Source organism: Chiloscyllium punctatum, chromosome 37, assembly GCF_047496795.1.
Source record: "Chiloscyllium punctatum isolate Juve2018m chromosome 37, sChiPun1.3, whole genome shotgun sequence".
Taxonomy (NCBI): domain Eukaryota; kingdom Metazoa; phylum Chordata; class Chondrichthyes; order Orectolobiformes; family Hemiscylliidae; genus Chiloscyllium; species Chiloscyllium punctatum.
Window position 1 is genome coordinate 63960999 of NC_092775.1, and position 12140 is coordinate 63973138.

Consider the following 12140-nt stretch of genomic DNA (forward strand, 5'->3'; position numbering starts at 1 on the left):
AATTGTGGTCACTGTCCCCAAAGTGCTCACCTACCTCCAATTCTAACACCTGGCCTGGTTCGTTACCCAGAACCAAATCCAGTATGGCCTCACCTCTTGTTGGCCTGTCTACATATTGTGTCAGGAAACCCTCCTGCACACATTGGACAAACACCGACCCATCTAACGTACTCGAGCTATAGCTTTCCCAGTCAATATCAGGAAAGTTAAAGTCCCCCATAACAACCACCCTATTACTTTCACTCTTCTCCTGAATCATCCTCGCAATCCTTTCTTCTACATCTCTAGGACTATTAGGAGGCCTGTCGAAAACTCCTAACAGGGTGACCTCACCTTTCCTATTTCTAACCTCAGCCCAAACTACCTCAGATGGCAAGTCTTCATCCATCGTCCTTTCCACCGTTGTAATACTATCTTTGACAAGCAATGCCATACCTCCCCCTCTTTTACCCCCACTTCTGACCTTACTAAAACATTTAAACCCTGGAAACTGCAACAGCCAATCCTGTCCCTGTTCTACCCATGTCTCCGTAATAGCCACAACATCGAAATCCCAGGTACCAACCCACACTGCAAGTTCACCTACCTTATTTCGTATACTTCTCGCATTGAAGTATACACACTTCAAGCCTCTCCTCACGCATCTCATCCACATCCCGCACCTCCACCCTCAGACCCCACCCCTCCAACCGTAACAAAGACAGAACCCGCCCCCCCCACCACCCGGTGCTCACCTTCGACCCTACCAACCTTCACATAAACCAAATCATCCGCTGACATTTCTGCCATCTCCAAACGGACCCCACCACCAGGGATATATTTCCCTCCCCACCCCTTTCCGCCTTTCGCAAAGACCGTTCCCTCCATGACTACTTGGTCAGGTCTACACCCCCCAACAACCCACCCTCCCGTCCTGGCACCTTCCCCTGCCACTGCAGGAATTGCAAAACCTGCACCCACACCTCCTCCCTCACCTCCATCCAAAGCCCTAAAGGAGCCTTCCACATCCACCAATTCCATTTATTGTATCCGTTGCTCCCGATGCAGTCTCCTCTATACTGGGGAGACTGGACGCCTCCCAGCAGAGCGCTTTAGGGAACATCTCTGGGACACCCGCACCAAACAACCACACCGTCCTGTGGCCCAACATTTCAACTCCGCCTCCCACTCTGCCAAGGACATGGAGGTCCTTGGCCTCCTTCACCGCCGCTCCCTCACCACCCGACACCTGGAGGAAGAACGCCTCGTCTTCTGCCTCAGACCACTTCAACCCCAGGGCATCAATGTAGACTTCACCAGTTTCCTCATTTCCCCTTCCCCCACCTCACCCCAGTTCCAAATGTCCAGCTCAGCACTGTCCCCGTGACTTGTCCTACCTGCCTATCTTCCTTTCCACTCCACCCTCCTCCTTGACCTATCACCTTCATCCCCACCCCCACTCACCTATTGTACTCTATGCTACTCTCTCCCCACTCCCACCTTTCTCTCATTTATCTCTCCACCCTTCAGGCACTCTGCCTGTATTCTTGATGAAGGGCTTTTGCCTAAAACATCAGTTTTCCTGCTCCTCGGATGCTGCCTGAACTGCTGTGCTTTTCTAGCACCACTCTAATCCAGAATCTGGTTTCCAGCATCTGCAGTCCTTGTTTTTACCTTGTGCTAAACTATATGTTTATGATAAAACTTTGTAACTTTCTGAAAGTTGTTTGTGGCATAATTCACTCCCTAAATATCACACCTTCCCTATTTTATATTAAAAAGCTGAAAACTGTCTTTGTTGCATAACTTATCAAGATACTGATCCAAGCCCAGTTTAAGGGGAACCCATCTCAATGGAATTTTTCCATCTTTCCCAAGGAGAGATCCCAGTGCCTGATGAAGCAAATTCCCCTTTCCTCCCACTCCATATTCTGAGATAGAAGTTTAATTCTCAAATCTGTAGATGCATTCTTTGTCCTTTGATGTGAAGATGACCATCTGGATGGGTCTGCTAAGAGTCCACTGGGTATATACATCGCTGCTCAGGCCAATCTGTGCCTGGAAGGTTTGCACCCTGAAGGTTCTGCTGCATGTAGAGCAGCAGACTGCAGATTGAGGTTTGGATGAACTGCTGGCTCAAGAGTTTCTGTCCTTGATTTTCTATCACTTGATATGTGCTTGCGATGTGATAAGTTGCCACACCATTCTCTTCAACAACAACAAAACTGAAATTGATGGAGAATCGCAGCAGCTCTGGCAGCATCTGCGGAGAGAATCAGAGTTAACGTTTCAGGTCCAGCGACTGTTCTTCGACACACCGTTCTCTTATTTGATTGTGCCAGATCAGGTGAGGTACACAAACGTTCCCCAGGACTGGAAACTAAAATCAAAACTGTTAAGTGAAGCCTTGCAAATGTCCTTGTAAAGCTTGTGTTGACCACCATGAGAGAGTAGATCAGTCTCAAGTTATGTATAGAAGTGTCGGTTCCGTAGCATTTCTCATGCATTCTGATATCTGTGACTGTCCAAATACAGGATGGATATTTGGCATGGCAGCTCAGGTGAGCAGCTCAGTGACTTGTATTTTGTCCTGCCGTCTGATCGTTAGAAGGTTCTGCATGCCGGTCATGTGAAAGCCCCCTTTCGTGGTTATATCAATGCCCAGGTGTCCTTGGAGAGGGAGTACATGTTGTTCACTGGTAAGCATGAAGCTTTGTGGATTGGTGGGAGGGGAGGGCTGAGGTCCATTATTTCCCACCTGCAATACATTTTTATTTACATGTAGGTGGCAGTTTTTGTTTCCATTTGAACAAAAAAGAGCAGGGTTCTGCTGAGCATGTTCAGAACATCACAGCCACTTTAGTCATCCTGACAGACAGAACAGTGTGAAGTTTGTCCTTGAATACTACGTTAATTGAAATGTAGCTCAGGTTACAAACCACAGAGTATTACCTTTGAGACTAAAGAGGCCATTTGACCCATCAGGTTTTCACTGACCCTTCAACAACTATCCCACCCAGACCCCAATCCCTACCCACATTATAACTGTTCAGGTAGTATACTAATTAACACTTATTTTACTTCTTTCACACTACATTTCTGTACAAAAGGAGAAATCTAAATACTTTCATGGCTGTTGTAATTTTGCTATAACGTGGCAGGTCTAAAAAGGAGGGACATGAAAGATAGGAAGACAAACATATTTCACTGTTCTCAGCTAAATCAATTAGATATGGATCATACTGTTGTGAATGAAAGCAATTTGAATTTCCAGAAAGCATTAGTTGAAGTAACAGCAACATAGATAAAGTGGAAGCTGTTAATGTGATGCACTTGATTTTCCAAAGGTTGTTTGAAAAGATGCTGCATCAGACATTATGACATCAAGTAAAATTTCATGGTGAAGAGGATAACATATTAGCATGGATTGGATTAGTTGGTTAACAGTAAGCAGAGGCAAAAATCAGTCATTTTTAGGTTGGTAAGATGTAAGTAGTTGAGTACCACAGAGACCAGTTATTCACAGACTTCAAAAATATTTTGATGAACGAAGGAAGTATATTTCTGGTAGCTATATTGAGGGGTGACGCAATGGCTGAGTGGTCAGCATTGTTGCCTCACCGCACCAAGGACACAGATCAATTCCAGCTTAGAGTGATTGTCTGTGCAGAGTTTCCACATTCTCCCTGTGTCTGCATCGGTTTCCACCCACTGTTCTGGTATCCTCCAGAAGTCCAAAGATATGCAGGCTAGATTGTCTGTAATTTCCATGGATGTGCAAAATTGTCTGTAATTTCCATGGATGTGTAGACTAAGTGAATTAGCCATGGTAAATCCAGGGTAAGTGTTAGGGTCTGAGCGGGATGCTTGTTGAAGGGTTGGTGCAAACCTGATGGGCCAAATGGCCTCTTTCTGCACTGCAGTGATTCTATGATTTGATTATGGTAAAAAGATAGATGGGGTGGGGGGGGGGGTGAGTTGTGAGGAGACCATAACATATTTACAAAGGGATGTAAAATTAGGTGACTGGACAAACAGTTGGCAGATGGGGTAATAAGTGGAAATTTTGTCTACTTTGGCAGAGATAATGGACAAGCAGCCTCTGAAGAGAGCTTGCAGAACTTGTTGATACACTGAGATCTGGGTGCCTTCATGCATGAGCCACAAAAGCTTTGTGTACAGGTTGATAAAGTTATTTGGAAGGCAACTGACATATGAGCATTTATAGAATGCTAAAACGGGTTTTTTAAAAAAAAATAACTTGCACAGAAATACTTAATGGTTTTCAGTCATGAGCTGCTAACTGCAGCTAAACTCAGAAGAAAAAAAAACTCAGTTATAAAGGACACGACTCCGTTTGTTCTTGGAACTTGGGGAAATAAATAGTGCAGACTTGAAAATAGTCCAAATTACAGAGGAGGAGGAGTTGGAGGGCTTAAATGCATAAAAGTAGATAAATCCCAGGAACCTGATCAGGATTGAGGGCACCTCCGAACATTGTGGAAAATGAGGGAAGAGATTGCAGGACCATTTGTTGAGACATTGTATCATTGACAGCCATGGGTCAGGTGCTGGAAGACTGGAGAGTGGATATTGCTGTGCCATTATTGAAGAAATGCTGCAATGATAAGCCAGGGAACTATGCAGCAGTGAACTTGACATCAACAGTGGATACATTTTTGGATATTATTCTGATAGCCAGGAGTTACATGCATTTGGAAATACAAGCACTGATTAAGGACAGTAAGCATGGAATTGCCTGTGGAAAATCTTGACTCACTAACTTGATGGAGCTTTTTGAAGAGTTGACCAAGAAGACGGATGAAGGCAAAGCAGTAGACATTATCTACATGGACTTTAACAAGGCCTTCTAGGGGTTCTGAATGGTAGACTGGTTAATAGGGTTAGACCACATGGGATCCAATGAGAGTTAGCCAGTTGGAAATAAAATTGGCTTTACAGTCAGAAAATGAGGTTGGTGTTAGAGGGTTGTTATCTGGAGTGGAGGCCTGTGATCAGCACTGTGCCACAATGATTGAGGCTGGGTCTACTGCTCTTTGTCATTTATCTAAATGATGCAGATGATAATATAGGAGGCATGGTTAGTAGGTTTGCAGATGATACCAAAATTGGTAGTATAGTGGACAGTGAGGAAGTTTACGTAAGTTCAATGTGATCTTGATCAGATGGGCCAATGGGCTTAGGAATGGCAGATGGAGTATAATTTAGATAAATTATGAGACATTGCACTTTGATAAGATGAACAAAGGCAGAACCTATACAGTTAATGAGAGGGCCCAGTGGTGGGGGTGGGTGTTCACAAACAGAGATACCAAGGTACATAGTTCCTTGAAATTGGCCTCACATGGCAGCAGAGTGATGAAGGTGGTGCTGGGCTTGCTTGACTTCATCGGTCAGAGCATCAAGTATAAAAGTGGGGAAGTCATGTTGAAGCTGCACAAGACATTGGTGAGGCCAGTTTCAGAATATTGTGTGCAATTGTGGTCGCCCCACTGTAGGAGACATGTTGTTAAACTGGCAAGGGCATAGATAAAACTTACAAGGATGCTGCCAGGACTGAAGGGTTTGAGCTTTAAGGAGGGGCTAAATAGGCTGAGTCTTTTTTCCGTTGCAGGGTCAGAGGCTGAGGGGTTGACAGCCGAGAGGTATTTAAAATCATGAGTTATTTCGATAAGATGAATAGGCAAGGTCTTTTTCTAAGGTTAGGGTCTCTAAAATTAAAGGGCATAGGTTTACAGTGAGAGGGGAAAGGTTAAGATGGAACCTGAGGAGCAACTTGTTCATGCAGAGGATTGATTGTGTGTGGAATGATCTGCCAGAGGAAGTAGTATGGTGGGTACAATTACAGCATTGAAAATGCATATGGGTTGGGTACATGAATCAGAGGGTTTAGAGGGGTATGGGCCAAACGCAGGCAAAAATGGGACTAGTTCAGTTTTGGAAATCCATTCAGTGTGGATGAGTTGGGTCTAAGGGACTGTTTTCATGCTGTATGAATCTATGACTCCATGTCTGTAGTCACAGCTGATATGGAGGAGACAAGCTCCCATATCACAGCAGTGTACTTTTGTCTGGAGCTTTTGATCACAAATGTAAAAATGTCTGTACCTCTCACTCCTACAACAAGGAAGATTCAGATTTCAAGTTAAAGCCAGAGACTGGATGAAAGTGCCTGGAAGGCTTTGTTGTGTAACAACAATTGCAAGTGTGTTCTTGTATCTTTTGGAATGATAAAAGTTTTTTGTTTGAATTTTGCAAGTGCCAACAGTCACTGAAATATTTGCTTTTGTTTCTTAATTGGGATGCATGTTGACTCAGTAGTTAGCACTGCTGCCTCACAGCACTAAGGACCTGGGTTCGATTCCAGCCTCGGGCAACTGTCTGTGTGGAGTTTGCACATTCTTCCCGTATCTGCATAAGTTTCCTCCAGTTGCTCCGGTTTCCTCCCACAATCCAAAGATATGCAGGTTAGATGAATTGGCCATACTAAATTGCCTGTAGTGTTCAGGGATGTGTAAGGTAGGCATATTAGTAAGGGAGAAAGTGAGGACAACAGATGCTGGAGATCAGAGCTGAAAATGTGTTGCTGGAAAAGCGCAGCAGGTCAGGCAGCATCCCAGGAGCAGGAGCATCGACGTTTCGGGTGTGAGCCTTTCTTCAGGAATGAGGAAAGTGTGCCAGCAGGCTAAGATAAAAGGTAGGGAGGGGCGTTGGAAATGCGATAGGTGGAAGGAGGTTAAGGTGAAGGTGATAAGCCGGAGTGGGGGTGGGGACGGAGAGGTCAGGAAGAAGATTGCAGGTTAGGAAGGTGGTGCTGAGTTCGAGGGTTGGGACTGAGACAAGGTGGGGGGAGGGGAAATGAGGAAACTGGAGAATTAGTAAGGGATAAATCTCAAGCAATACGGTCGGAGAATGGGTCTAGATGAGTTACTCTTCAGTGTGGACTCTGGTTTCCTCCCAAAATTCAAAGATGTGCAGGCTAGCTGAACTGGCTGTGCTAAATTGTTTACAGTGTTCAGGGATGTGTAGGTTGGGTACATTAGTCAGCAGTTAAATGTAAGGAATGGGTCTGGGTGGGATACTCTTTGGAGGGTCAGTGTGGACTTGTTGGGCTGAAAGGCCTATTTCCGCAATGTAGGGATTCTAATTGTAAATGTTTGTTCTGTATTTAGCATACATTCCTCTGTAGCTTGAGATTTCATATGTTTTGTGCCTTGTGTTTATAATGTATCAGAGTTCATATTTCTGGGTGCATGGAGATATGAAATTGTTAGATGTGATGGAGCTAAGTCTCTGTCAATTTAAAAACCACGTGAACAACAATTTCACATCATTGAGCTTTGACAAGGGTGACAGAATAAATCAAACCTGAAAAACCTCGATAGCAAAGTCAATGCAGAAGACACAGGAAAACTGGGTGACAGTCCTGCTAGGGATCTTGATGCATTAATGAGTTATCCAAAAAATAATAAGGGGATCACAGTGTTTGGATTAATGGATGGTTGAGCTAAGGATTTGCTAAAAGGAATAATTGTGAGTGGGGTCTCTGCAGGATCCATTAATGGTAAAATCTGTGAATACATCGGGGGACTAAGTAAACAGTTCCACATGATTCTGAATGAACTCAAGGACCTACAGGTAGCCGAGGACATTAAAATGAGATCAAGTTTGGTAATCACAGGGACAATGAGGCAATGTATTGGAAAATGTGGGGCCAGACCACAGTGGATTCCAGCCAGTCTCGACCTTTATGAGGGAATGGAATAGTTGATATATGTGCACTGATAGATATGAAAATGTGGAGTAGATGGAGACACTAAACACAATTAAAAATGTACAAGGATTCTATGGAGCTTAACAATGTCCCAACTGGTGGGGGTCAGTCATAATATTGTCATAGGGACCTGTTGGTCCCGATGTTACTTGTGGGGGCATGGGAGGGGCCAATAACAAACACAGAACATAACATTTCCTTCCCGCCTGGGAAATATGTTTAGTTGCTCTATGGGAGTGATGGGAGAATGGAACAGTCACAGGAACATCCGCCATTCACTGGACTCTAGTTATAGTACAATCCACGGACAATGGCACCGTCATCATCACCCTCCTCAGGAAACAGACACGGGATGCAACCGATAGGGTACCCTTCGTTGTCCAGTATTTCCCACAACGGAGAAACTAAGCCCATATTCTTCGCAGCCTGCGATGAGGATTAGCATCTCGCCAAGACCTTCCCTATGCCTCCAACTTTTGCCTTTAAACAACCGCCAAATCTTAAACAGATTGTTTGCAGCAAACTGCCCAGCTTTCAAGACAACATTGACTACAATGCCGTACAATCCTGTCATGGCAACCACTGCAAGACATGTCAGAGTGTGGACATGGATACCACCATTTCACATGGGGATACCACCCACCGTGTATGCGGCAGGTACTCATGTGACCTGGCCAATATTGTCTATCTCATACACTGTAGGCAAAGCTGCGCCGAGGCATGGTACACTGGTATAATCAAGCAGAAACGAAGACAACGGATGAATGGACACTGCACAACAATTGCCAGACAGGGATGTTCCCTCCCAGTCAGGAATCACTTCAGCAGTCAGGGACATATGGCTTCGGATCTTCAGGTGACCATCCTCCAAAGTGGATTTTGGGATATGTAACAATCAGAGTGGCTGAGCAGAGGCTGACAGCCAAGTTCGGTACTCATAAGGATGGCCTCAACCAGGACCTTGGGTTCATGTCACATTACAGGTGACCCAATATATATAATACTCTCTCAGGCACACCTACACCTCCCACACTCACTCACACACCCTCTCACAGGCTTATACTCCAACAGACTCATGTACATGCTCCAGCAAGCATGCACACATGCAAACATACACACAATCTCAGGCACACTCATTGCACAGACTCACACTCTCTCTCTCTCTCCCCCTCACATGCGTGCGCACACGCACACACAAGTCAAAGGGGTGAATTTGCATTGGCAGAATTGCATTTGGAGGTACTATATTTGCTCAAAAAGCACACAACCTGCAGCCAGTCAATCCATATAACATTTTATAAATTCCTATTTTGGAAATAGAACCAGTCTGACTTAAGATTGGGATACAGACAGATTCTAACCTCACACCTTTAATACACTGGTTGAGCTGAGATGTCACTATTTTTAATACAACCTTAAGTAATCTCAAGAATGTCACTTAAAAAAAGTTCTGAGATTTACATATTAATGAACCAAAAGCTGCAAGCCATTCTAAAAGATGAAACACTTAACAGCAATCTAGGTGTGTTCAATATATTGTTTTAATTGCATGACACTTTGATCTTTTGCTATAAATTCTGTGTCTTATGGTCCTGCCCCACTATTACCTGATGAAGGAGCAGTGCTCTGAAAGCTAGCACTTCCAAATAAACCTGTTGGATTATAACTTGATGTTGTGTGATTTGTAACTTTGTCCACAACGGTCCAACATCAGCACCTTCACATCACAATCATCACTCTAGAAAGACTGAGCAAGGTGAAATAATCCTGACAATTGGGAGTTTCATACACTGGCTGAACTGGTTCCGAAATCCTGGAATGATTCTGATGGGAGCCTGTGAGCTCACTCCATGGGTGGGATTTGGTATTCCATGTGTGAAGTTAATGTAATGAATACAACTTCATCCACGTTCACCACAAAAATAATGGTGGACCATTGATACAACTGGCAGTGTGTGGACTCGGCTCCCTGTATTTGTGTGGGAGTCCAGACTGAACGGTTAGTATTGGCAAGAACTCTGTGCACATTTAATTGATAGAGTGGGGAACCCTAGTACTTGGGAGTGGCATGGTGGCTCAGTGTTTAGCACTGCTGTCTCAAAGCATCAGGGTCTCAGGTTCAATTCCAGCCTTAGGCGTTCTCTGTGGCTGTATGGCTTTCCTCCGGGTGCTCTGGTTTCCTCCCACAGTCCAAAGATGTGCAGGCCAGGTGAATTGGTTATAGACTGGATTAGTCATCATTCAGAGGGAAATCGGTCTGGGTGGGTTGATTTGGGCTGAAGGGCCTGTTTCCACACTGTAGGGAATCTAATCTATTCTTGTGGAGATCAAAACCTCACCCATGTTGTAAAATTGTAGAGCTCCTCACTGACATGTTAGTCAGGGTTGGAACGGGAAAGCCTTTACAACACGATGTGATGATAAAGCCTTTAGCAAAGACCTTTGAAATTCTGAGTTTTATTTCAAATATAACTATTCAAATTCATCCTTAATTCAGAACACTTAATGGTAAGGTCCTCGGGAGTATTGCTGAACAAAGAGACCTTGGAGTGCAGGTTCATAGCTCCTTGAAAGTGGAGTTGCAGGTAGATAGGATAGTGAAGAAGGCGTTTGGTATGCTTTCCTTTATTGGTCAGGATATTGAGTACAGAAGTTGGGAGGTCATATTGCATCTGTACAGGACATTGGTTAGGCTTCTGTTGAAATATTGAATGTAATTCTGGTCTCCTTCCTATCGGAAAGATGTTGTGAAACTTGAAAGAGTTCAGAAAAGATTTACAAGGACATTGCCAGGGTTGGAGGATTTGAGCTATAGGTAGAGGCTGAACAGGCTGGGCTGTTTTCCCTGGAGCGTCGGAGGCTAAGGGGTGACCTTATAGATGAAATGACTGTGGCCAGCACAAAGGGTCTGTTTCCGCACTAAGTAATCTAATCTAAGTTCTCAGAAGAGTAAAACTCCTCAAATGATAGCTTACAACCAAGTTGTATTCGTTTCTGTGGGACGTGATTGGCAGGACCTGCTGCACATATACCAGAGTAAGTTTCTGGCAGGCAGTTTGAATCCATGAGGAAAGGCATCATCACCTTCATCTACCAGCAGAAGGAGCCCAGCACTCCAGTTACAATATAGCAATAAGACAGGAGGCAGCAGAGAATATATTGAGGCCTCGAATCAGGGAAGGGTGAGCAGCAGTTCAGCGATACAATAGCAAGAGAGGAAGACCAGGTTTAACAGCTGGAGCTTCGAGACAACACCTGAATGGGAAAGAAAATACAAACAAAGTCAGGTAACAGGTTGGAAAGGTGGATCAGTGGTTTGTGATTAAACAAGTGTATATTTTAAGAAACAACAAATTACCTGGAAGGAGCAGAGGAACGTCATTAAGCTGCTAGGAACCAACCACTATTGAATTGGATTTCAAAAAAAGTTACACTGCAGAAAATCTATAAGTTCATTGGCTGATAAGATGTTGTTAAGGGCTGTCTTATAGATTAGCGAAGTGTTCTACTGTTTTTGAAAGAACAGGGTAACACAGAGACATTAGAAATAAGTGAGAGTCAAGGCCAATTTAAAAAACTAACATAAGGAAGCCAAAGTACAATAAGGCAAGGAGAGTAAATTTAACATAAGGGAAGTTAGTTTAAGACTGAGACCAGGTATGGCAGGGGAACTCAGTCCTTGTGTTGCATGGCCTGTGGAGATGTGGGACATTTTAGACTCTCATGGAAGTCTGTATGACAACGATATGAAGCAAATGCCACCAGTTTGGTCAGCTTCAGTGCCTGAGCATCAACTGGAGGCATGTTATACATCTTTGAGGCTGAGAATTACATGGATACCATATTTTTCTTTCGATGTAGTCATCCTGCAACTCAAGTAAGTGCACCTGGAGAAGGAATGTGTGTCTTCTGTTCAGAAGAAGTGAGGCAGGCAAGTAGTTAAGAAAGCCCAGAGTACAACCCACACAAGCACAGATTTTGTGTGTTGAAAACCTGTGAGAGAGGCAACTGCTTTGGGGAGTGCAGCCACAGACTAGCCGCATAAGGGGATAGCAGAAAGAAAGGGAGAACATTAGTGGCAGGTGGTTGATACAAATGGCGGGGTATTGACAGGCTTTTCTGCAGCCATAGACATGTGTTGCCTCACTGGGCTAGTGTCAAGAAAGTCACTAAAAGGTAGCAGGGCATTCTGAAGAGGGAAGGCAAACAGAGATTGTGGTTCACTTGATCCAGTAACAAAGGTACATAGAGGGATGGGGTCCTGAAACAAGAATATAGGGAGCTTGGTAGCAGATTAAAAAGCAGGACTTCAAAGGTTGCAATCTCTCGATTACTTTTGGTGTTATGTGCTGATGAGTACAGGAAT